This window comes from Ixodes scapularis, unplaced genomic scaffold (genome assembly GCF_016920785.2).
Source record: "Ixodes scapularis isolate PalLabHiFi unplaced genomic scaffold, ASM1692078v2 PGA_scaffold11__112_contigs__length_91849675, whole genome shotgun sequence".
NCBI classification, from domain to species: Eukaryota; Metazoa; Arthropoda; class Arachnida; order Ixodida; family Ixodidae; genus Ixodes; species Ixodes scapularis.
Window position 1 is genome coordinate 82844558 of NW_024609837.1, and position 26032 is coordinate 82870589.

Sequence of the window (26032 nt, forward strand, 5' to 3'; positions counted from 1 at the left end):
CGGCGACATGCCGCCCGTGCGCCGTCGTCTAGTCATTTGTCTCCTATTTGTCTTTATGCCATCGGTAGAACCCAGTAGCCCACGGAAACGCCGTCCCTTTGAAAACCGTAGCTACGCATTGTTTTCTGTTCCAAAGTGCCCAAATGTGCAGGTCGCGTACCGCTCCGAGATCTCCGCAGACGCGAGCAACGCAATACTCCTCCGTGATGTCTGCTTCCCAGACATTGGAAACAGGTTTTGATACACCACTCGCGTTATAAATCAACGCGGGAATACTGTACGCAGTGGCTACATATAATGGTCAATGGTCAAGGAACCTTGAAATTCATTCGATTCTGGCGTAGGGTGTGTTTCTCTCAAACGCTAAGCGAGAAATATGCTCCGCCCAAAACTCGGCTCCCTCAAGGTCATTTTTCCTCATGAAGGTTGGATCCAGTTCAGCGCACGTGATCGCTTCTTCACCAATACAGGCTCTAGACTCTAGAGCGTCCCAGAGCCGCATATTGGGAGAGTTTGGCCAATGAGCGGAGCAAAGGCAGCCGTCAGCGCCGAATATTCTCCTCTAGGTTAGAGCGTAAACTAAAAATGTGAGACAACGTCGACCGATCAGCAGACCACGACGTCACAACATTTGAAACGACATTTAAAGCGTAAAAAAGAAGAGTTCAATCTCGGCGTCTTGGTGACAATGGCGTCAATAGCAAGTCAGCAGCAATGATCGAAACTAGTGCCACTAGATAAGCTACGCTTCAGAGTAACGACACTCGGGCCTATTGTGGCTTAAAATAATGGTTGCCAGTTATCTGAAGCTTTATCTGAAATCACAGGAAACGCTTACCGTCCTCCACAAATGTTTAAACAGTTCGCGACAAAGCAAAACAATATTACATCAGCTTTCTAACATTGAATCTAATGCTGAAGAAGTCGCACTTTTCAATCACGACGATCGGCAGTTGCGCCTGCTCTGCACAAGCACCAAAATGGCGGCACCCAAAACAATGTCGGGGAACGGAGTGCGGATCCTCTAAGCAGAGCTTATTTAGTGGCTCTAATCGCAACTGCGCAGTTTGCTCCGGATTGGACTGCATGTTCGTTCATTCTATCGTTGAACATGGACGTGACGAAAACCTCACTTGCGCCAAGCTTTCAGTTGCTAAGAGTTACACCTTTTTAATCTAGCCACGCTAAAACGGCTAAAATGAGTAGAGTCGCATTTTTTTTTTTTTTTTATAGCTCACTACCACAGCTGGGGGGGGATCGGTGGCCGAGTGGGCTAGCGCACACCAGCTCGGAGCACGTGGAGCGAAAGCTCGCGCTGCAGAACTCAGGGATCCTGGGTTCAATCCCCACCCCTGCCCGTTTCGATCTGGATGAGCATCGTACCGGCGTGCGGTCGTGTATCACTACTGCGTGGTGCACGTTAAAGACCCCAGGCTAGCGGTTGTACTGCACTGGCTAAATTGCTCATCTACAGCTGGGAGACTCGTCGCCCCTGTGAGGCAGGCCAAGTTCTAGGCTGTATAAACATACCACACAACCCAATTTTTTTTACCACAGCTGGGGGCTGTTTCGCGGCCTGTGGTTGGCCACGAGATGCTCGCCTATTCAAACCAATGAATGGCGAAACTCTCCCAATACATGCCTCTAGGGCGTCCCAACTACTTACGCCAACTATCGGCAGCAAAGAGTAGTCCCCCCCGTAATTTCGAGCAAAGCACTTGCTTGAGTCAGGCTCTATGATCTACGTCGGGAGCTGGTGACATGGGTCTATTATTGTTTTACGCCGGAAGCGAGCTAAGCGGTCTATCAGTAAAGACGTGCGACAACTGTTGTCTCGGATAACCTAAGAAAGGCAGGGTGTGGCGAGCTCCTTGCATCTCGTCATTGCTCCACAGCCAATGAGGGTGAGGCATTGACCGATACGAACGCTGGCGAACCAATCACGGAGCACCAAGCATTAACATAATCGGCCACGCCCTGCTGTAAAAAAAAAGAAACCCCTAAAATAAAAAAAGAGTTTATTTTTTTTTTTAAATTACTTGGGTTGGGACACGCGTGTCAAAAATTATGTTGCACGAAAAAAAAAAATGAGTGCAATATTTACGGGGCGAGACTTATTTTTAAATTTTGCGCGCCAAGTCTATTTATTTTTTATTTTATTTTATTACCTTAAGGCCCTCTTGAGGGAGGCATTACATAAGGGGAGTGTCGTATTAAAGGTTCAAAAACAAGACAACAAAAAACACTACAAGAAAAAAAAAAGACGAAAAGCTCAGGAAACATCATTATATAAACATTATTCAAACATTTTAGACATCAGCTGCGAATAGCATTTATGGCCACTGGAGGTTGCCAAGCTTGCGGGCAAGCTATTCCACTCTGATGTGCATAATGGATGAGGTGAGTATTTGAATGTGTTGGTCTTCGAAGAAATAGGCTCAAACTTTACAGGGTGGTCGAGACGAAAAGAAATATGATGGGGCGGAGAAATAGAGGTTTTTTGAGACCACGTGTTATAGTACAATCCCTGCATGAACGAGAGCCGGTCTATTTTTCTACGAGTGTCGAGAGTTTGTAGGAATATGGACTGTTTTAAAGAACAGATGCTATTCCTAGCGCAGTTACGAGTGATAAAACGAGTAGCACGATTTTGTACAACTTCCAGTTGATTAAATAAATAGTTTTGATCAGGGTTCCATATATCTGATGCATACTCCAGCTTAGTTCCAACAAGTGTAATATATGCTAAACATTTAACGAAGGAGTTTGCGAGAAAAAGATGCTTTCTGAAAAATCCTAATGTTTCGTTAGCTTTAGAACAAATGTAGTTGACGTGACTCTTCCATGATAAGTCTTCAGAGAGGCACACTCCTAAATATTTAAATCTGTTCACCCGCTCAATGACGCCAGATGAGTTAGATTATGACGTCGCAGAATGGTAATACACTCTCTCTACCTCAACGTGATGGCCATGGCGATGCACCTCTCCTCCACGCACCCGAAATGCCGAGAGAAAAAAAAAAAAAGGGGGGAAGGGAGGTGACAATCAACGAAATCGCGTCTCGCAACCAGACATAAAAAATGGTTTCTTTTCAGGTTTTTTTTAAAGCTGTGCGTGACTCAATAGCTATACTCTGGAATGACCTTAACCCAGGCAGCACAGGGCATTTATCAATAATGGGAGTACCTTGAAAAAAATCCGGGTCATCATCGGTCCATTACGTCCTCTCACTGTAACCAATATTGAAAATGACTTGGAAAAATACAGCAATGATCGGACCCCTTTATCCTCTCTATTACCAACTTTGGGAATCCATTGATATTGCCACCCGCAGAGCCGAGAAGGCAACGCTCGGTCACGGTCTTCTAGAAGATTCCCGGTCATTCTCGCAGCAGACGTAACTTTCGTTCTGCTTTGTTATTCTCGAAAGTGCCAGTTCATCCTCGCCCCGAGCGCGCGACGCTCGAACCTTCTTTGCCGAACTTTCGAGATAGTGACGCAGGGTAGATAAGCGGCTCCCGCGACCTTGTCGAGTCAGTCCCAGTTTCGCTAGCGCTCTGTAGTGCCGCCGAACCGCCGTCCGCTTTTCTGCTACCTCGACGCTCTTTTGTTATTTATTTTTGGTTGGCACAAGTTCGCCCATTAAATCTTTATTTTCAGTTCATTTTAAACTTCTCGTCGCCTTAATTCGTGACATTTCTGGTGGAGGTGCGGGGTACCAAAACCCGTGTAGTGTACCCCTACAAGAACTCGATCAGCAAGCCCCATTTCCCGACGACCTTCCGTTGAAGACTCGGAGCATCGAGCCAGCCGCCGTATTCAAGGGTTGCCCCGGAATTCGGTCTACTGCCGAAGAAGACCAACCAGTCGACGAAGCCGACAATGGACCCCCAGTCGTCACAGACTCTGACCGCCGCCCCCGTCGTCTACCTGCCCGTCGCCCCTCGTACACCGACGTCCTTCCACGGCGAGATCTACGAAGACGTCGAAGATTGGTTGCAGCAATACGAACGGGTGGCGCTGCACAACCAATGGACTCCGGAACAGCGTCTGCAAAACGTCTATTTTTCCCTCGAGGGAACGGCACGACACTGGTTCGAGAATCGTGAAACCTCGATTACGTCATGGGACCAGCTGAAAGGAGAGCTCCGAGGGACGTTCGCCAGTCAGCACCGCAGGGAGAGAGCCGAAGACCTCCTTCGGACGAGGACGCAAGGCCCCAACGAAAGCGTCACCAGCTTCGTTCAAGACGTCCTGCGACTGAGCGCGCGTGCCGACCCACAATCCACCGAAGACAAGAAGCTGCGTGTTCTTATGCGCGGGGTGAGGGACGACATCTTTGGGGGCCTCGTCCGCTACCCGCCGACCACCGTCGAAGCGTTTGTCACGGAGGCTACGAACATGGAGCGCGCCCTCCAAGCACGCGCCTCCTACTACCAACGACATCCCGGCGTCGTTGCCTCCACACTGCTTAATGACGACATCGGCGCCCGTACCCGCGACATACGTGACGCTATCCGAGACGTCGTCCGAGAGGAGCTCCGGAAGCTGCTACCCGCTGCTGAGCGTCCGGCGTCGCTGTCAGTCACCGAGATCGTGCGCGACGAGGTACAGCGGGCCTTGCAGCCTGAAACTCCCGTCAACGAGCAAGCCCCTGAGGAACCGCGGCTGACCTACGCCGCCATAGCCAGACGACCGCCGCAAGCTCCCCGCCAAGCTACGATGCCACCACGACGTCAACCTCCAGCGCCACAGTACTCCCAACGTCGCGAAGAACGGCAGTACGTGCGCCCGGAAAAACCAGCACCCAGGAAAACCGACGTGTGGCGAACGGCCGACCGACGCCCGCTTTGTTACCATTGCGGGGAAGCCGATCATGTCTATCGCCGTTGCCCGTACCGGCAGCTGGGGTTACGAGGCTTCCACCCCGACGACCCGCGACCACGTTACGGAGAGCGACCTAGGGACATCGACGAATACCTCCGCCGTTCGCCATCCCCAGGACCGTCTCCCCGCCGCGGTTACCGATCGCCATCACCGCAACGCCCTGCATCGCCTCATCGTAGGTCCCGCCGAGAGAGCCTGTCTCCCGTGTCCCGCCGGGAAAACTGAGTGCGGCAATACCGGGAGGTGGTATTGCCGATGACGAACGACGCCAATATCCTCCACAAACGTCGGAGGGCTCCCACACTAGCCGCGAGACGGATAGGAACGACGGTTCTTCGACGGTGTCGAATAACCTCGACGTTACCATCGACGGCCACGACGCGAAGGCGCTCATCGACACCGGAGCAGACTATTCGGTTTTAAGTGGGAAGCTCTCTCGCCGCCTTCGGAAGGTGATGATGCCGTGGGAAGGTCCGAAAATACGAACCGCCGGTGGACATCTCATCACACCAGTGGGAAGGTGTACTGCGCGCGTGGACATCCACGGAGAGACCTGCCCCGTGAAGTTCGTCGTCCTCAAAGACTGTTCGAGAGACGTCATCCTTGGCATGGACTTCCTCTGTGAGTACGGTGCAGTGATCGACCTTGGAGCAAACAGGTTGACGCTGCGAAAGCCCGTGCTACCTCCAGAGGGATCCAAGACGTCGCCAGCCGCCGTCCGAGTCATTGCGGACCACGTGAACCTGCGGCCACGGTCGAGTGTTCTTGTGCCCGTCGTTACCGACGCAGTTGCCAGCGGGAAAGTCCTTCTGGAAGGCAACGTCCAACTGCTTCTCGGAAGAGGAATAGGCGTCGCAAGGGGCGTAGCAGAGCTGCAGGATGGACGTTGTGTGGTCCTCGTGACGAACTTTCGACCGGAGACGCAGCATCTCACGAAAGGTGCCACTATAGGACACGTCGAGGAACTCCAGGCCGACGCCGAAATCGCCGCGATCTCCGACGAGCCCTCGCCATGTCAGCCGTCCAGTACAGTGCCGCCACAGCTAGACGTTAACCCCAAGCTCAGCGCCACGGAACGACGACAGCTCGGAGACCTCCTCGCCGAGTTCGGCGACTGCTTTGCGACGACGTCGAGGGTGCGCCAGACAACAGTTGCGAAACACCGCATCATTACCAACGAGGACGCGCTCCCTGTGCATCGGCCGCCGTACCGGGTCTCCCCAAAGGAACGAGAGGCCATTCACGAACAAGTACAGGAGATGCTCAACGACGACATCATTCAGCCTTCAAGCAGCCCGTGGGCCTCTCCAGTCGTGCTGGTAAAGAAGAAAGACGGCACGCTTCGATTCTGCGTTGACTACCGGCGGCTCAACGCGGTCACGAAGAAAGACGTGTATCCGCTCCCCCGCATTGACGACACGCTGGACCGGCTGCGCCACTCCCGATACTTTTCGTCGATGGACCTTAAGAGTGGCTACTGGCAGATCGAAGTCGACGAACGGGACCGAGAAAAGACTGCCTTCGTCACGCCCGATGGACTGTTTGAGTTCAAGGTGATGCCCTTCGGACTGTGCACGGCGCCGGCAACGTTCCAACGTGTCATGGACACCGTCCTGGCAGGCCTCAAGTGGCAGAGCTGTCTTGTTTACCTCGATGACGTCGTGGTATTCTCGGCCAACTTCGACGAGCATTTGCGACGCCTTCGGGCCGTTTTAGAGGCAATCAGGACCGCTGGACTCACACTCAAGCCGACGAAGTGCCGGTTTGCCTACGGCGAACTGAAGTTCTTGGGCCACGTTGTGAGCAACGAAGGTGTAAGTCCTGACCCTGAGAAAACTCGCGCCGTAGCGGCCTTTCCACCGCCCACCGACAAAAAGGCCGTCCGAAGATTCCTTGGACTTTGCGCATACTACCGGCGATTCGTTCAGGATTTCGCCAAGCTTTCTGCGCCGCTAACGCGCCTTACGAAAGACGCCGTGAACTTCGAATGGGGTGGAGAACAACAACAGGCATTCGACGAACTAAAGCGACGGCTGCAGTCACCACCGATTCTCGGCCACTTCGACCAATCAGCCGAAACGGAGGTCCACACGGACGCCAGTAATACAGGACTCGGAGCGGTACTGGTCCAACGACAAGACGGTGCGGAGCGCGTGATCGCATACGCTAGCCGGACGCTGTCGAACGCGGAACGCAATTACTCAACGACCGAGAAGGAATGTCTGGCCGTCGTCTGGGCCATTACGAAATTCCGCCCATACCTGTACGGAACTCCTTTTCGGGTGGTCACCGACCACCATTCGCTGTGTTGGTTAGCGAGCCTGAAGGACCCATCGGGACGCCTCGCTCGATGGAGCCTACGACTGCAGGAGTACGACGTAACCGTGGTCTACAAGTCAGGCCGAAAACACAGCGACGCCGACTCCCTGTCCAGAGCCCCTGTCGAGTCAGCTACCGGATGTGCCAAAGACGGCGACGACGACGACCACTTTCTTGGCGCGGTGAGCATTCACGGCATGGCAGCGCTCCAGCGGGACGATCCTGAGTTGCGTGCATTGATCGACCACTTGGAGGGACGAGGGGGTACGATTCCCCGAGCCTTCTCACGTGACCTGCCAAGATTCACCGTCCGGAGAGGTATCCTCTATAAAGAAAACTTCAGGGACAACAACTCGACGTGGCTGCTGGTGATTCCTGCCAGTCTTCGAGAAGAGATCTTCCAAGCCTGCCACGACGACCCAACATCTGGTCACCTTGGCTACAGTAGGACCCTTGCACGGATCCGAGAAAAATACTACTGGCCCAAGCTTCCGAAGACTGTCCACCTCTACGTCCGTTCGTGCCACGAATGCCAACGACGCAAGAAACCACCGATGAAGCCGGCAGGTCTCCTGCAACCGATCGCGCCCCCGATTGCACCATTCCAGCAGGTTGGAATGGATCTTCTCGGACCTTTCCCACCGTCGGCGCAGGGAAACCGGTGGATAATCGTGGCAACTGATTATCTCACCAGGTACGCCGAGACAAAAGCACTCCCGTCGGGGACCGCCGTGGAAGTAGCCAAATTCTTCGTGGAGTCTATCGTCCTCCGACACGGCGCTCCCCAAGTCCTGATTACGGACCGAGGATCCTCGTTCATGGCGCACCTGACACAAGAGATACTCCGCCTGAGCCACACCGACCACCGCCGGACCACGGCATACCACCCGCAGACCAATGGGCTGACGGAGCGACTAAACAAGACCATCGCCGACATGATTTCTGTGTACGTGGACGTGGAACACAAGACGTGGGATGAAGTGCTGCCCTACGTCACGTTTGCGTACAACACGGCGATTCAAGAAACTACCGGCGTTACACCCTTTCAGCTGGTGCACGGCAGAAAGGTGACGACGATGCTCGACGCCATGCTGCCCCACGATCCAACGGACGACGGCACCGACGACGCCCAGCTGGTCACCCAACGAGCAGAAGAAGTACGACAGCTAGCCCGTCTTCGAATAAAGAACCAGCAACGTGTCGACGCAGGCCGCTACAACCTCCGCCGCCGCGACGTGGAGTTCCAGCCCGGAGACAGGGTATGGGTGTGGACGCCCATTCGCCGCCGCGGCCTCAGCGAGAAACTGTTAAAACGCTACTTCGGACCCTACAAGGTCATCCGCCGCCTTGGGGACTTGAACTACGAGGTGCTCCCCGACGGAACTCGCCCATCAGGACGCCGCCAGCCACGACCCGAAGTCGTCCACGTAGTTCGACTCAAGCCGTTCTACGCGCGTTAGGATTGTGAAACTGCATGTTTGTTTTGTTTCGCCGTAATTGTTTTAGCCATTTCCGTTTTCCTTTCGTTTTGCATCGGGGCGATGCACTTTTAAAGGGGGGATAATGCCACCCGCAGAGCCGAGAAGGCAACGCTCGGTCACGGTCTTCTAGAAGATTCCCGGTCATTCTCGCAGCAGACGTAACTTTCGTTCTGCTTTGTTATTCTCGAAAGTGCCAGTTCATCCTCGCCCCGAGCGCGCGACGCTCGAACCTTCTTTGCCGAACTTTCGAGATAGTGACGCAGGGTAGATAAGCGGCTCCCGCGACCTTGTCGAGTCAGTCCCAGTTTCGCTAGCGCTCTGTAGTGCCGCCGAACCGCCGTCCGCTTTTCTGCTACCTCGACGCTCTTTTGTTATTTATTTTTGGTTGGCACAAGTTCGCCCATTAAATCTTTATTTTCAGTTCATTTTAAACTTCTCGTCGCCTTAATTCGTGACAATATCCCATTGGAGAATTTGGAGTCCACTTCCAACGAAGTGCCAGATTCCAATATTTTCCAATATTGTGCCGTCGTTGAAGTTCCTTTGGATACATTAGACAGTATTTCAATTAAAGCGACAATGGGCTTTTAATGTTTTGAAATATAGGGCAGTCACTGGCACCCCGTAGAATAAACTGGATACTACTTCCAGTGGATTGCTAACAAGCTTCCAAAGTTGTAAACAATTAGGTTGTCATTGGCACTTTATTGTATCAAATAAACACTACTTCCAATGAACTGGTAATGAGTTTGCCATATTGTTAAATATTGCGCAGTCATTGGCACCCCATCGGATAAAATGGATACCACGTCCCATGAAGCCCTAACGTTCTTCCAATGTTCTCCAGAAATGGGCAGTTATGGTACCACACTGGATAAATTGGATAGCAAGTTGTATTAGGGTTCCAATATTAACGATATTGCAGCGTCATTGGCATTCAATTTTAAAACAAAAATCGGATGCTACCTTCAGTAACGTTTGTGTTGGTTTATAACCTCACTCTCTATTGAATGAATTTGAGTCATTTACATTCATTTTAAAAACTAGATACTATAATCGGAAAGTTATTAGAGTTTTTCTTACAATTGCAAAAAAATATTGTTAATTCACCGTATGCACTGAGCCACTGATTGCCTTAATACGTTACACTATATTCGAATTTTTTTAAGTCACACTGGTGACTTATTGGAATATATTTCTAGGGTTCAACCATAATACGAATTCACAACATAACCCGGATCTCGGTGTCCTAGTTGCTTTTCAAAATTTACGACGTCAAAAACTGTTTTAAACACTCCCGTTTCTTACCGTGCCAATTTTGGACAAATCTCATATGCTGCATTGGCGTCTCCCCGAATCATCCTCGGACCTCTTGCTCATGCGTCAACCTCTTTGCTCTATGACAAAATTAGGTAAGACGTTCTGTACACCATCATATTCTCTCGCAGACTTGTGGCTTATACGTTAGATTATCTAAGCCGTTAAGTGAATCCGGAACCCCGTGCTTCACCGTGGCACTCCCGCCATTATGTCTCGTGAGTCGTAATTAATCTTACAAAAATTCCTACCCATAAGCGCAATAGTCCCAATCTTCACACGCCCATGGGCACGAGCTAATTCGTGTCTTGTTCTCGATTTTAGCTGCGACTGCGCGGTTTGTGAACCGTGGCAAGATTATCGATTTTTCGAGTGCTGCGACTGTGCGCCCTTCGCCGCGCTTTGGGTGCTTGTCATCAAAGGCAGAGACCTCGCGCTCCAGGGTATTTACTGCTTCATAACTTTTGGTGGCATTTCAGAAGTGAAGGGGGGGACGACGACGAAGCGCTCGTTCTAACGGACGTGGTTTTCCTAGCTCCGCCGACATATATTTATAACTCCGAGTTTAAAAGGCACTCGCGCCCCGGAGAGGGCCCCATGGATCAAGGGCAACCCTCCGCCACCCTCCGACCGTCGATTTTGGATCCGGGAGGGACCAGTTTGGTGAATATGGAACCCGATACTATGGACACCTCGCTAAACCTAACGTCTGGAATGCGAGACACGGAAACTCAGGCTGCCGCTACAGGGACAACCGCGACCACGGCGAGCCCATCGACGGAAGGCCTTCAAATCGTACTGGACCTGAACACCCTCGGCAAATTGAACGAATTTGGAGTTGCGAGAGAAGATATCGGAAGGCTCTTTGTAAGCTTCTTGACCTACCTCGCTACCGCACAGCAAGGAAAAGGCGCGCAACCAGCCGCAGCAGAAAAGGTGAGCTCAAGCCTTGGACAAGAATATCCCACGATAGCTCAAGCAACACAATTGACAAAGACCCCGCTAAAGAGTCAGAATGCTAAACCTAACGGGACAGAAGCCACCCCTTTGGCGGAAAATATCGAGGACAACTCCTGGACACTAGTCCAGAACAGGCGCCGCCGTAAACGCTCGCTGACATCAATCGAAGAACCCGAGAAGAAAGCCGCTGCTATGTCCATCGATGAGAGGCCAGGCAGTAAAACTACCAGGGCCATTGTCCTGAAGCCGGTATGTAAGGAGGCAGTAAATGGCTTCAGAGCCAGGGACATCAGGCAGGCCGCGGAAACGGCAGGAATCGAAAGCCAAGAGGATTTCAAAATCCAGTATCAGACTAAGACCAACACTATTACGCTCACTACGCAAGAAGAAGGCACGGCAGAAAAGCTGCTACGGCTTAAGGCAATAGAGAAGAACGGCAAGCAGTACACAGTTTGCCCCTACAGAGCAATGGAGAAGAACCAGATCCGCGGTGTCATATACCCGCCGGGAGACAACAGCGAAGAGACACCAGAGACGCTGCTCGCAGACATGAAATGCGACAAGGCAAGGATTATCGCTGCCCGACTTATGGGTAAAGGCACAAGTGCGGTGTTAGTTACCTTCGAAGGTAACAAACTGCCCAAGAGGGTCGTCTTCTGCCAACCAATCTTGAGCGTGAAAGAATACCGCCCGCGCCCGATCGTGTGCTTTAGCTGTCACGAGCTCGGGCATAAGGCTGATGTCTGCCCTCGCAAGGAACGAAGGTGCGGTCAGTGCGGGAACGTGCACGACGAAGGAATGGACGAGTGCGACCGAGAACCAAAATGTCGTAACTGCGACGGCCCACATCCGGCCACCAGTAACGACTGTCCAAAAAGAAGAATTCCCGACAAAAAGATGACACCCAAACCTCCGGCGCAAAATAAAGAGAGTTACGCTGCAGCTGCCAAGTCCATCACGGAGCGACCCAAGGCATCGGGGAAAAACGATGAAGACGAGCTTCCCACGTGGATACCGGAATGGGCGAAATCTACCCAACGACAACAGCCAAGCCTGCAGGCGTCAGACTTCGACGCCGAGAAAGAGATGAATAAACTCAAGAACGACGTACACATCGGCTTCAAGATGATCTTCGAGGCCATCGGAGAGATCAAGAAGGAGCTGGCGTTGCTGCGACATGGGAAGTAACTCCCATAGCAGTACAGGACAGGCCACCACGGAACAGACCCGCATTGTCCAATGGAATTGCTGCACATTTTCGACCAAAAGTGCAGAGCTGAGGTTGAGATTCGAGAGACAGCCGCCGCCGGATGTACTCCTTCTTCAAGAAACACGAATCCCGAACCTAACGTTCCCCTGCTATAGTTTCTACACAAACCCGACCATAGTAACTACCCCAAGGCCGAGCGAAAGGAACCCAGAGACGAAGAAAGGCTGGGCAGCAGTAGCAGTCCTGCGGCACATACCACATGCTCAGCTCGATACGGCGTCACTGTGCAATGGCAACAGAGAAGTGGTAGCCGTAAGGCTCAGTCACAAACGGAATAGGATGACTTTAGCCTCCGTCTATATAAGACCAGGAACGGCAACGGAAGATGACAAGGAAGCAACGGCATGGATAGGCGAACTTATCGGTCTAGCCGAAGAAGATCCGATTGTCATAGCCGGGGACTTCAACGCTCGACACAAAGATTGGGGGTACTCCAACAGCACGAGAAAAGGCCGGCAAATTAAACACGCAATGAAAACTGCGGGCCTTACACTTCGCAACGAGCCGGGAACCAAGACAAGGATTGGAATGCACAGTAGGCAAAAGGACTCCACCCCGGACCTCTCCTGGGCCACTGCAAGCCTAGTGCTCGACTGGTCAACGTGGAGAGACAACCTTGACAGTGACCACTTTCCGGTAGAAATGAAGATTCATCACGGACAACGCAACAGTGGCAAAGAACAAAGACCAGTAGTCAAATGGGATCGTTTTAGGGAACTGCTTGAGACAGAGGACAGCCGAGACATCGAGGTGTGCATTCGGACGGCTCTGAGCGAAGCGAAGACGAAAGTTCTAGTAAAGCCTGGAACCCCAACACCGGACAATCACCTACTAAACCTCTGGGCCAGCCGTCTACAAGCACTGCAGCGGTACCGAAAGAACAGGACGCTGCATCTAAAAATCAAGCTCAAACGAGCAGCAGCGAAAGCGAGGCAGTACTCTAAACAGCTCGGTCGCGAGAGGTGGAGGACCCATTGCGGGTCCTTTAACGCACGAAACGGGTTGGGAAGAGCTTGGAGAACTTACAAGGGACTGAACGGAGCAAAGCGCAAGACAAGAAACGCTGCGCAGAACCTGGCCCTCAAGCTCAATATCAGCGAGGCAAAGATGGCGATTAGGGCTGGAGAATTGTTCTTTCCCCAAGAAGAAGATAGCGCAAACCAGAAACCGGTTGCAATGAACACCCGCACGCCAGAAGAGGAAGGAATGGAAGACCCACTAAATATGGGAGAACTAATCGAGGCAATCTACACGGCGAAGACCGGTAGTGCTCCTGGCCCGGACGGGGTAACGTACCAAGCTCTCAGAAACCTACCGGAAGAATCGAAGCAGAAACTTCTCGACAAATACAACACAGTATGGGAAGAGGGTATGCTACCGAGAGCCTGGAAACTCTCGTGGGTCACGCCAATACCCAAGCCCGGTAAACTGCTTGATCGCATTGAAAATATGAGACCTGTATCTCTAACATCTAATATCTGCAAGACGATGGAGAAAATCGTGCTCAGAAGGATACAATGGTATTTGGAAAAGCACGAACGCCTGGATCCCCGGCAAACGGGCTTTCGCGAAGCAATGGGGACACAAGATAGCCTCAGGTTGCTCTATGAGGAGGTGCTGGCTGAAAAAGACAAACAAGACCCACGGCTCGTGGTCGCCCTGGACATACGCAAGGCGTTTGATTCAGTGCCGCACTGGGCAGTCGTCCGGGAGGCAAAAGCATGCGGCATCCGTGGAAGAACTTTGAACTTTATACGAGACTTTCTGCGCGACAGGAGGTTCCAGGTGAAGATCGGAGAGACCATGGGCCCAGAAACGCCGAGTAAAAGAGGAGTGCCCCAGGGGGCAGTTCTATCGCCGACGCTTTTCAATATGGTAATGGCGGGTCTCCCAGCTCGGCTTCGAGTCATCGAAGGGCTGGGATTCACCATCTATGCGGATGATGTGACGCTCTGGACCCGAGGGGGATCCCTGGGGGAACAAGAGAGCACGATGCAGCGGGGCATAGATGAAGTAGCCACCTACCTGGCAGAGGTGGGAATGGAAGCGTCACCAGAGAAAACGCAATATATGATGGTCGCTCGCCCTAGGGACCACAGGAAAGGAATAGCAGGCTCAGTACGGCTAGAACTCAATGGACAAGAAGTCGGCAAAACGCCACATATCAGAATCCTTGGAGTCACCTTCGAGCAAACGGCAAGAAGCACAAGATGGATCCCAGAGATGGAAAAGGCGTGGGCTCAGGGTCTCAAGCTCATAAAGAAAACAACAAGCAAGTCCTGGGGAGCAGATGAAAAGGCTCTGCGTATCCTCACAGAGGCCCTTCTCACATCACGAGCACTGTACAGTTGCAACTGGCTGAATCTCAACCAGACGCAGTGGAAGAAACTCGAGAGACTTAACAACCAATCCAGGCGAGTAGTCACGGGCCTTCCCCAATACACGCCACTCGAAATGCTAGAAAGGGAAGCACAAATGAACAACATAAAAGACAGGGCCGAAACCCAAGCAATCGCTCAGTTTCAAAGGCTAGAGCGCACTAAACATGGACGTAAATTCCTGCAAGACCTGGGATACGAGACAAGCAACAAGCCGCCATTGGAAGAGGCGCTACCTCCGTGGCAGGACGAGATGATAACGGATCATCGGCCTCTACCTCAAGTTCTTAACCAAAGGAAGAGGGCTAGAGGCGCTAAGATGCACGCGGCTTGGTGCGAAACACATGCGACAAACGAAGAAGTACGGTACACCGACGCCGCAAAGAACGGTGACAAAGTGACATCTGCATGGCACGACGCAAAGAGAGGCAGGACACAAACCGAATCACTACCGTCGGGCACGACGGTGAGGGAGGCCGAATTGAGGGCGATATTGGCGGCGGCCCAGGACATCGCAGGAAAGAGCGCGACGGCACCTCATGCCAGAATTTTTACAGACTCGCAAGCAGCGATTAACGCTACACGCAGCAGCAGACCAAAGGGCCGAACAATAAAAAAAATTAAGACAGTGTCGACGGAGCTTCGCATACGTGGCACCGACCTGCACATCACATGGCTTCCCGGGCACAGCAAAATCCCCGGGAATGAAAGGGCACACAGGGCCGCAGCGGAAGAAATATTTCACGGCTCCGCGACTGGCCCGACCTCTCATTCTGAAACGAATGACACGGTAGACCCTGAGGAACAGGCTGAACTTGCCAGGCAGGCGAGGAAGGCCTACCTCAGAGGGTTGCTACCGTCCCAAGAAGACAACATACCAACGAGTTATACCAGATGGGAAGCTGTCCGAGTCCGACGGATAAGGACCGGAACAGCATTCACACCGGCCAAACAAGCGAGCTTCGGGCTCGTCGACATCGAGGGCTCCAGATGCAAGGCCTGCGCCGAGAACAATACAGCCACACTACGCCACCTCCTCTGTGACTGTGCAGGCCTGGAACGGCTGAGGAAGAAAACGATCCAATCTCTTCGGGAAGAGGACAGACCGGCGACGCTCGAGGAATGGTCCCGACCCCAGGGAACACCGCAGCACAGAAAAGCAATCCTCGATTCCCTGATGAGCTACATCAGGGAGACGGGGACCCACCATCACATTTAATTTTTTTTTCACATCATTCATTCTTTTTTTTTCCTAAAACCCTATGCCCCCCCCCCCCCCTTCCTGTCTCAGGCCACCCCACCAAGACAGCCGAACCACTCATCTCATCAATAAACATAATTCAACAACAACAACAAGTGAAGGCTGCACGTGCACAACTTTGATGAGCGCTCAAGGTGTGCAAACGCATGTGTGCCCAAAGCTTTTACTACCTGGCAACGGAATTATGTCCGCAAGTAGGTGAAGTTACGCTGTAGCGTAGCTTCACGGTGCTGAAGCGCTGCCCTGCTGCAAAAGCACGTGGATTTTTCTTGCGTTTCATCTGGATGCTATGACACTCTTGACAACGTAGCACGTACATGAATTACATATACAGCGTGAGCCATAAAGGGCAACTCGACCTCACTGTGTAGACGCTCGCGCCTACTCTTCTTCCTTCTCGCAGTCCGCCGTTAGCTTCGTGTTTTCACATTGTGCGCCATTTTTAGCACGAACTCGGCATACCCGCGATTATTAATTTTACTTCGAAAGCGCATACGGGTGTTAAATTTTACAAATCAGGTCAGTCACCCAAAAGATCACTTTTCACCGCTCTAAACAAATTTATTGCAATCGTCCAATAAAAAAAAAAATTGACAATAGCTTTGTTTGCTTTAAGAGATCCGCGCCAGCTACTCGAGTCGAGTCACATCTGCGTAGCCTTCCTTTGAGCAAAACAGCGAAATCGCAAGACGGTTTCAAAACCGTGAGCGCTTACTAACTTATTGACCCCAAAATGGGAGCGGTGCACTAAAATGAACTATGTAGCAATTAATGTAATCTACTCCTGCGTGAGTGCTTGCTAAGTGGTCGTTATTCATGAAGGTTATGGTCACAAATGCTTATGGTAGGGTAACTCGAAATACTATTTTAACGTATTTGTTGCTAAATATTAAACTCGTTGGCACCGATAATTTTGCTAGCAAACCTGGATGAGCGTGTCACAGATTACCGCATTTCAGTGTTCGCGGATAATTTTTACGGCTCGGTTTTGCTCTGAAAATGTGGCGTGCTTGTGGGGCGTCTTATATTTCGTGATTTATTTTGCATAAATATAATGTTACTTGACGGGGTGGAGAAAAGAAGCGACGTTTTTGCAGGGCGCTTCTTAGTTCTTACTACACGGAAGCGATCTCCCCGTTGCTCGTTTCCGAGACGGCTCTCCAAGGTGACGCTAATCCCCTGCCCATGAACGAGGCCCATTGTTTTGCTTGGAAAGGTTTGCGAAGTCCCACCCAAAAAAAAAGGTTTAAGAGAGAAAGGAGGCAGATCGCAGAATGGGAAAAAGATAAATCGTCGGTTTCACCCTACGATGTAAGGCAACGCACGCTACAAGCCATCTTAGCCAATCCAGTACTCCTCCAGGGACACGTGAGTTCACACTCCGCGTTTCGCTCCGCACAACCGAAAGGGCACGTGGCACCTTTTGAGCTTTGGATTGGCTGTGGTGGGTGGTGCCGTCCGTTGCGGTCCGTCGTAAGATGAAACGGAGTATAGCACGGAGGCGAAGAACCTCCTCCATCCGATGCGACCGTAGCACATTAAATCGACTTCTGCGTTTCCATGGATTCCAATCGACCGGTGGCGACACCTCGCGTCAAATCATTACAGCGCACCCCGCGTGACCTGTCGGAGTGGGGGTGGGGAGATTAGTGTAGTCTATCAACGACGACGCGGTTTGGATGGTAGAACAAGGCGCCTGTTTGAAGGTCATTTTTGCCCTTCGCCCCTCCATCCTTGTGCCCCTTCCCTCGTCCTTTAGACACTCAATTCAACTCGCTAGGGGTTACATGGAGATTTTGATTGGGTTTGAGAATATCAAACCAACCTCTTTAAACGGATCGGATCGGAGTCGATGTGATGCGCTTGGCTAGCGAATCGAGGCGTTTAAATGGGACGATTCGATACGCTCATTGGATTCGATCCGTCACTAAAGTATCCATGGCTACGTTTACATGGATGCGACCGTAGCGCATTGAATTCACTATAACCACTGCATTCACATAGATTCGAATCGACGGGTGACGACAACTCGGGTCGAATGATTACGGCGCACCCCACGCGACCTGTCCGGGGGGGGGGGGGATTAGTGGAGCTCTCCCGTGACTACGCGGTCTGGACGGTGGCAAAAAACGGAAAGGGGTAGGTGAGCAAAGTTTGAAGGTCATCCTAGCCTTTCTCCCTTTCCTCCTTCTCCCCCTTCCCCCGTCCTTCAGACACCCGATTCGATTCGGTAGAGTTTACATGGAGGCCTCTATTAGGCTTGAAAATCTCAAACCAACCTCTTTAAACGGATCGGATCGGACTCGATGTGATGCGCTTGGCTAGCCAATCGAGGCGTTTATATGGGACGATTAGATACGTTAACTCAATTCGACGCTACTGTGGTATCTATGTAAACAATGCACATGTAATCGTAGCCATTGAGCGAGGAAGTTACACTGTAGAAGAGGTGTTTGAGGACGAGCCGCACATATCACGTGGAGCACCAGCGTTCGTCGAGACTACTGTATTGTGTGTCTATGGACTATTTTTCTAGCTGACTGTGCCTCCAGTGCTATAAATTTGCGCGCAAAAGAGAATTACAAACGTCGACGGATTCTTCAAGAATCGTGTCTGCGATACTCTTGTAAAGGCTGACGTTGGGTCGTGTCTCCCGTTTGTGAATTTATTTTGGTGATACAGTCCTTGACACGTTTAAGTATTCGGCTAAATTTTCCAATCAAAACTATATTCTTTATCAATTTTGTTATAATATCAATAAGATTCGCTAGCAATTTAAACTAGTGTGAAACGAATGAACATTTGTTGCGACATTTTAAGTTTTCTACAGGTGTCAATCGTTGACTTTACTGCTGTTAGATACGAGAATTGTTTCGTTTCATCTGGCACGAGTGTGCGCTCGTCAGCTGAAACCAAGCGCCCGCGCTCGCGACACACGCGATTGCAATTACTTTGCATGCAAAAACACATACATCGAAGGAGCATTCAAAAACTGATTAGAAGTGTTTGTTCTTAAACAAACAATAGAAGAGAAGGTGTGCATCATTTTTGTAGAAATGTGACTCGGGTTTTAGGTATGCAAAACTTGGACAGACTGGTTTCCTGGTGCTTATACTCCCTCTCACAAATCTCTACAATGCAGATAATGGCACAGACGCGTGATCGTGTCTTATATTGATTCCATTTGTTTGTACTGAAAGTTGCGCATTACACGCATCACTTTCTAAGGCCGCGAACGTACGCCTGAGCTCAATCTGGCGGAGGCTTGTTGTTGCGAAAACGCCCTCATACCGAGTTTTTGATTGGACGTCAAAATATTCCCAGGTAGTCGAAGTTCATAGCTGGTCCTCCGTTGGGGCGTGCCAGATGTCCTTCGTTGATTTCGAACGTAAATCATCTCAACTTTAATTTGACAGCTGCGCTCGTCATGTGCCATCAGTATCCTCTACGTATTAACACGGAACGCAAGTTCGTCTGCTTCTTTTGTGGTGATGTGATAACGGCGAGCTCTGACGGGCCCTGATTGAAGGATAGTGGGTAGACCTCAAAGCAAGCCGCCTTGAGCTCTGCCCACTATCCTTCAATCAGGGCCCGTCAGAGCTCGCCGTTATCACCCCTGCGAAAGAGGCAGACGAACTTGCCCTCCGCATGCCTTCTCAAAGGAACCCTTTTCAGATGTCGTGATAAAAGTATATTTGTTTATCTTGTCTTGTTTTCGTTTTTCACGACCGAACATCACGTGCCCCAGCACTTGTTTAGAAATTTGCTCGCTTTCAATTTTCGACGTCATTTGGGCTTTCTTCCAATCTCTATAACTAAGGATTGGCCGCATAAAATATGTTTTTGTTCAAATCACTGTTTAGTCTTTTTTTTTTCATCGTTAACAAAGAAAGAATAAAAGGAACCGGGAAATGATTTTCCAACTTCTTTGTCCTAGCTTGAATCCTCAACTCAAATGCAAAATGAGAAATCACGCGGTTGTGAAGTGTTTGGGCACCGGTACGATGGCTCGAAGCTTCCACCGTCCTTCAAGCGATGATTAGTGCCGTCACGGTAATCATTGGCCATCAACGCGGATTCAAATATTCGTTGACGGATTGATTGCTGACGAGCGCATTCGTCCGTGCGACGCACCGCTCTTGCCCAACACGGCTCCCTCGCTCGCCTGGGAGAACTTAGTTTCGGATAGAAAGGCATACGTTACGTCACGGCCGCGTAATTTCACAAGTTGGGACCAAGTCCTGTCAAATCAAAGTGAAAAGCAGACGTGATTTTACTTTTTGCGCAATAGCAAGCACTAAAACGAAAACGGATTTCTTTTCCGTGTTTTATGAACGTTGAAGATTCATAAACCAATCTCACCAAGCGTTCGGCGCATGCGTGAAGTCGCCATAGCTTTAGTTCACATGAGGCGGGTGGAAGTGCCCAAGAACGGCTCGTGACCTCTCGTGATCTGCATGCGCAGAGCTCCAACGAGGTTGTCGCTAAGGCAGAATGTCTTAAGTTCCCTAGATGCATTACGGGAATATTGGTGCGGTCAAACTGGCTGATGAAATCTCCCTATTCGTGTCTTCGTTTGAAAAAAGCCGGAAAATCACTTCACGGTCCCTTTAAGTACCGTCAAATCTGTAGTGTTCATTTATAACGAGAAACCGATAAAAAAAAAAAAAACAATAAACGTTGTGAGTCACGTTAATCGTTTTCTTAAAGATTAAATCCAGGTAAATTTCTAACGCAACTAAATCTGCGTTATTTGCACCATAGCTTGAAAGGAAAAAGATAATGGTGCGCTATTTCTGAGTATTAAGCTAAGCTTTTTTATTGGCCCAAGTAAACTAATCCAGTATGTGATGACGTGTTTGACTTTCATACGAATACGTATGATGGAGAAATATATATATCTGCCTTGATGAAATCGATATCGAATCCATACAACTCTCCCTGTCTCTTTCCCTGCAAAGGCTTGTTCTTATTATTTTCTCTTATTTGCGAATTTGAAGATGTTTAATAAACGGAAGCCGTTAAAATTTCTTAACGTATTTGATCTCTGTGATGTCCAAAATGTTCTTTAGCTCAATGTAAAGCAAAAATACTATAGCGTGAACCTATATTTTATATTGTCTGTTGTTTTGTTTGTTCAAAGGACATTACGTTCGCTGTGCGTTAACCACCTGCCCGTTCTGAATTGTACAAGAACAAAAAACGCCGTTGCTGTTCTATCACGTAATCACCTACTCATATGCTGTTGCTATTTTTCTGAATGTATAACACCTTTTGATATATTATTATACATGCTAATAGTTTCAATTGCTTTTTGTGATTCTTCTCAGTTTGCGACCTGGAAGGCATCATCGAGTGGGGAATCCTGCCGAAACACCTTACGTTTTGGAAACTAAGATATCCAAGGCAGCAATGTTTTTAAAAATCAGTTTTGATTTGTGACTAAGCTGGAGACTGATGCTTGAAAGGAACATGTTTTTTGCCGTACCTATTACTTTGGCTGATTTAGAATTGACGAAAAATTCGACATTCATTAGTTCCGCAATGAAGGGATATCACTGGTAAAATAAATGAGAATCATTAATCAATTATGTGTTTGTTGTTTTTTAAGCCGGAGTCAGACTCCTCACACACTATACAAGCAACAAAAAGAAAATTAATCTGCAAACATGACTGACCGAAATATCCGTGGTTAAAATGCCGCGTGCCAAATTTCTTCTCGAACTCATTGCCATGTAGCATTCGACCCACGGATCTCACGGTGACTCGCATTCGAACCTGTTTGGAGACTGTATTTTGTATGATCTAGTATGCCCGAGTCCCACCAGAGCGATAAACAGGAACAAACGACAGCGACAAGCCTCAAACACAAGCAGCATGGTCGCGATGGTATCTTTGGCAGGCGTTTAGTCGTTCGGTGCTCGTGAAGTAAGCACGATCATTTCAAGCCTGCCGAAGCACGGCGAAACTGGAAGTGCGCGCTCTCTTAGAGCGCGCGCTTCCAATGGCCGAAGATAGCCTCGCGTGCATGATGCTCGTGTTCGAGCATATATTCTTCTTCATTCAATAAAGCTTGTCAAATCGCGAAAGGATCTCGTTTAAAGTTTGTCACTGTCGTTTGTTTTTGTTTGTCGCTCTAGTGGGACGACTCGGGCATTATCAGTTTGACCCTTGATTTAGGGTAATGCAAACATAGATGCCATAACATTTATTTTAACCGATATCAACTGTACTAAAAACAAATACACGTGGTACAATAAATGTTCGTTTGTCGATATTCATATTAGCTATTATTAAAGGATTTATTTGTCAAACATTTGCCTAAACCTGGCTGAAAATGAGTCCGTTATTGGTGCAGTTTGAGCTTATCCTGCTTAACATATTTGAAAAAGCTGCGCCAATAATAAATTACAAAATTAGAAAACATGAATTAAAAAATGAAAAAAAATTAAAAATGGTCTATTATTGGTTTTCAATATTGAGGAAAACTTGTATGTAACTGGTTAAGTACATTGAACAAATTAGTTTGTGATTTAATTTCAGTATTAAAAACGCTGGAATATGATTGGTTAGCATGATCGCACCAAAAATGGCGTATCATTTGATACCAGTACCGGAAATCGTGGCATAATATTGATCAAAAATATCCAAAATCGTGTCCTAATATCGGATATCATTATGGGAAATCCTCGAGTATCGTTCGATACCAATACCCGAAATCTTGGCCTGTCATTGGACATCAGCATTAAAACTCCTGGAGTATTATTGGGATCCAATAATAGAAATTATGGCCTCATATTGGTTAGAAATATTGGTATTCGATTGGACAAACTGGAACGCCAATATTGGAAAAATAATGAGAGTAACCCTGGATAGTCATTGGCACCATATCGGAAATTTCGTGGGCCCAAGATTGAAGCGTGTTGATATTGGGGTTAATATTGAAATTCAATCAATCCACTATTTGGCCAACGTTGAACCTACACTAGTGAGCTGCCTGGAAAGCATTAAATATTGAGTATAGAATCCAGGAAGCCATACCACATTTTTATTTCTCAGTTAGCATGGCGCAGTAGCCAGTAGACGGGAGCAAACATTCAGCTAGAATTAGATATATCTTTTCTTTTTTTTTTTTTACTTCTGTATCGCTATAGAATGCAACTAAGATTGTAAAAGGAATAAACGATCCAATAAAATGCGAATAAAAAGAAAATAAAAATTCCTGAAAGTTTTTTTTCTTGCCGGTGGACGATCCGTTTTTAGCTCGGAGTTAACGCACGGGAGCGCTCTTTTCCAGGAGTTGCTCGTTAGCATATTATGCAAACGAGCTTCGCGCTCTTTCCGCATTTGCATTAGGAGCAAACGAGCATGCGTTCTCGTCGTCTGTCCCTTTTCGTTTCGCTCCAGTAACTCGAGAAACAAAAAACAAAAAAAAATATCAAATCGAAATAAAACCGAGAAAGTTCGGGGACAGAAAGAGAATGGCGGCGCTTTAAATACCTCGATCTCAAGAACCGTACCGAACGGTGATACTATCAGTGTAACTTAGAATGCGTCCGCGCAAAATTCAACGTTCGCTTCAAAAAAAAAAAAAAAAAAAAAAACCCCACAAACTGTGTGACTGCTATACAGGTTTTTTTTTTTTTTTTTTGCTTTGAGTTGTTTTTATTTCGTTCAAATCAGAAATTACGGAAACTTAATCCGTAATTCACGCAGCTCATATATCCCACAATGGACACAAAGCTTTCTCTCCAAACACGAGGACAGAATTACCTGCAGACACGCCTCAGGCACGTTCGAATTAAGCGGGTGTGTCCCAGGCTATGGCGCACCGTGAATTCACGAGGGCGCCCATCAAACCACTCGGCCAATCTTGGCCGCGACACGATCACATGGTCGTGTTGCCGTGGGGTCGATCGAGATCTCGAATTCGGCTCCCGACGCGCCGCTTTCTCTCCTAGCCACTGGAGGGCGCTGCAGGCGCCCCCGTGGCAGGCGAGGAGAAACCTCCTCGCCCATCGATGGTATATACTCGGTGGGGCAGGGGGCGAGAGGCCTCTAAGAACTCCGGACGAGACCGAGACGCAGGCAGGCAAGTGGGTGGCGACCGGATCTAGGATATCGCGGGACGCGAGGCCTAAGGCCTTCTTTGTGTTTAGCGTTGGGCTTAACGCGCGGTTGTAAATATTTGTATAATGTAACTTGTATTTGTATTTTAGATTGAGTGTTTTGTAGCGTTGTGTGTTTTTGTACCAATAAACTGGGAGCGGAATCCCGCTCCCGTGAAAGAACCAGGCTGGACCCGGGTTGTTGACGGACCACGTGGGAAACGGCGAATCGGCGGCGGTACGCGATTTCCTACAAATGGCGCATCAACGTTGGGGCAGGCGAGCCGTAATTACGGTCGCAACGTCCGTCGACGACACTGCGTGAAAGTTCACGCGGGGCGGTCCCCCTGGTTGGCGGGTCTATACCGCGGCACTTTGAAGTTGGAAAAGGCACGTCCAAACAAGTGTTCGGGATGGCCGCGGGTAATTTCGCGCTAACGGATTTAATGTTTTTGGCTGACGTCGCGACGACACAAGCGGAAAAAGAGCGACGGCTCTCGGGGTTGGCGGAGGGGAACGCCGCGGAGATGACCGTAGTGCGGAGTCCGGAAACGCCGGCGGTATCGCCAGTAGTGTCTATGCCGCAAAGCACGGAGATGTCCCGTGAATCCACGGCGTTGGTTGCGGCGTTCGCTCAGGCCTTACAGAGCATGCAGAGGCAAACGCCACCGCCGAAAACCCTCATCCGCATTCCGGTGCCGGAGTACAGCGGACACAGCGATCGAGCTCTGAGCGCGACCGACTTCTTGCTGGAAATCCAGCGATATCGGAAGGCTACCGGCCTGACCGAGACGGAGACGCTAGGCAGGGTTCTGCCGGTGGCTCTTGTAGACCCAGCAGCCAGGTGGCATCGCCTTGTGGGCGAGTCAGCCGGAACACTCAACGAGTTCACGGCCCTCTTCCGGCAAGAGTTCTTGCCGGCAGACTACCTGCCAAGAATGCGCAGGGAACTGGAGGAAAGAACGCAGGCTCCCGCTGAGCCCTTTGCTGAATACCTGCGGGCAATGCAGGAACTCCTGCAGATCGCCGATCCGAATGCTACGAACCAGGAGCAGGTCGAGCGGGTGGTGAGGCAGGCGCATCCCACCTTTTCGCGGTATCTGCGTGGGCGCCCATTCGGAAGTCTGAGTGAGCTCGCACAGGAGGCACGCAAGGTTCAGGCCGACATACTGGCGGAGCGCAGGTACCACCTTCCCCCAGCACCAATCGACACGCTCGAACCCCGATGCGCGTGGCACGGGCCGGTGCCACGTGGGTGTCGACGGGGGGAAGCCGCAATGGCGGCGGCCAGCGGGGAGCCGAGCGGGAATCCCTGGGAGCTCACAGATGACGCCTTGGAGCCAGGATCACGCCGAGGAGGGAGCGCGGCCGTCCACGCGGCGGAATTCCGGCCGACCGGCGCACCACGGATCGCCGCAGCCCAGGAGCAGTCTGCCGCCGACCCGCTGCCACAAAGGGGTGAGCGCATCGCACGTCCCACTGGGGAGAGTCCTATCCCAGGTTGGCGAGGCCGCTGCTTTCGGTGCCACGAAATCGGGCACTATAGGCGCGACTGCACAAGGGAGATACCGGGAAACGGAGGAGGCCGCCGATAAAGTTATCGGCGGCGAAACAGACCAACGAGCGGGTCCCCGACACCCCATCGACTGTATGCGTGCCGACGGCGTATCGAGTCGGAACAGTGACAAGCACCGCGGCCCCATTTATTTCCCTGACGGTGGCGGGAAAGGAGTTCGCAGCTCTTCTGGATAGCGGGGCTAGTGCGTCGCTAATTGGGGACGAGGTCCTCAGGCATCTCCAACAGAAGTCCGTTCGGGTGAGGCATGGGGAGACCACTTTCCAGTTGGCTTGTAGGTCGACGACCTCGAGGGGAGCAGTGCGTCTCGTGGTACGTTGGAATCAACGGGCGCAGAGACAGCGGTTCGTCCATTTGGCCGGGCTGACAGTACCCATCATTCTGGGACGGGATTTCCTGGCCCACACCGGCATCATCATTGACGTGGCAAGTGGCGGGTACCGAGAGGGGGCACATGCACCCCTTTCAAGTTTC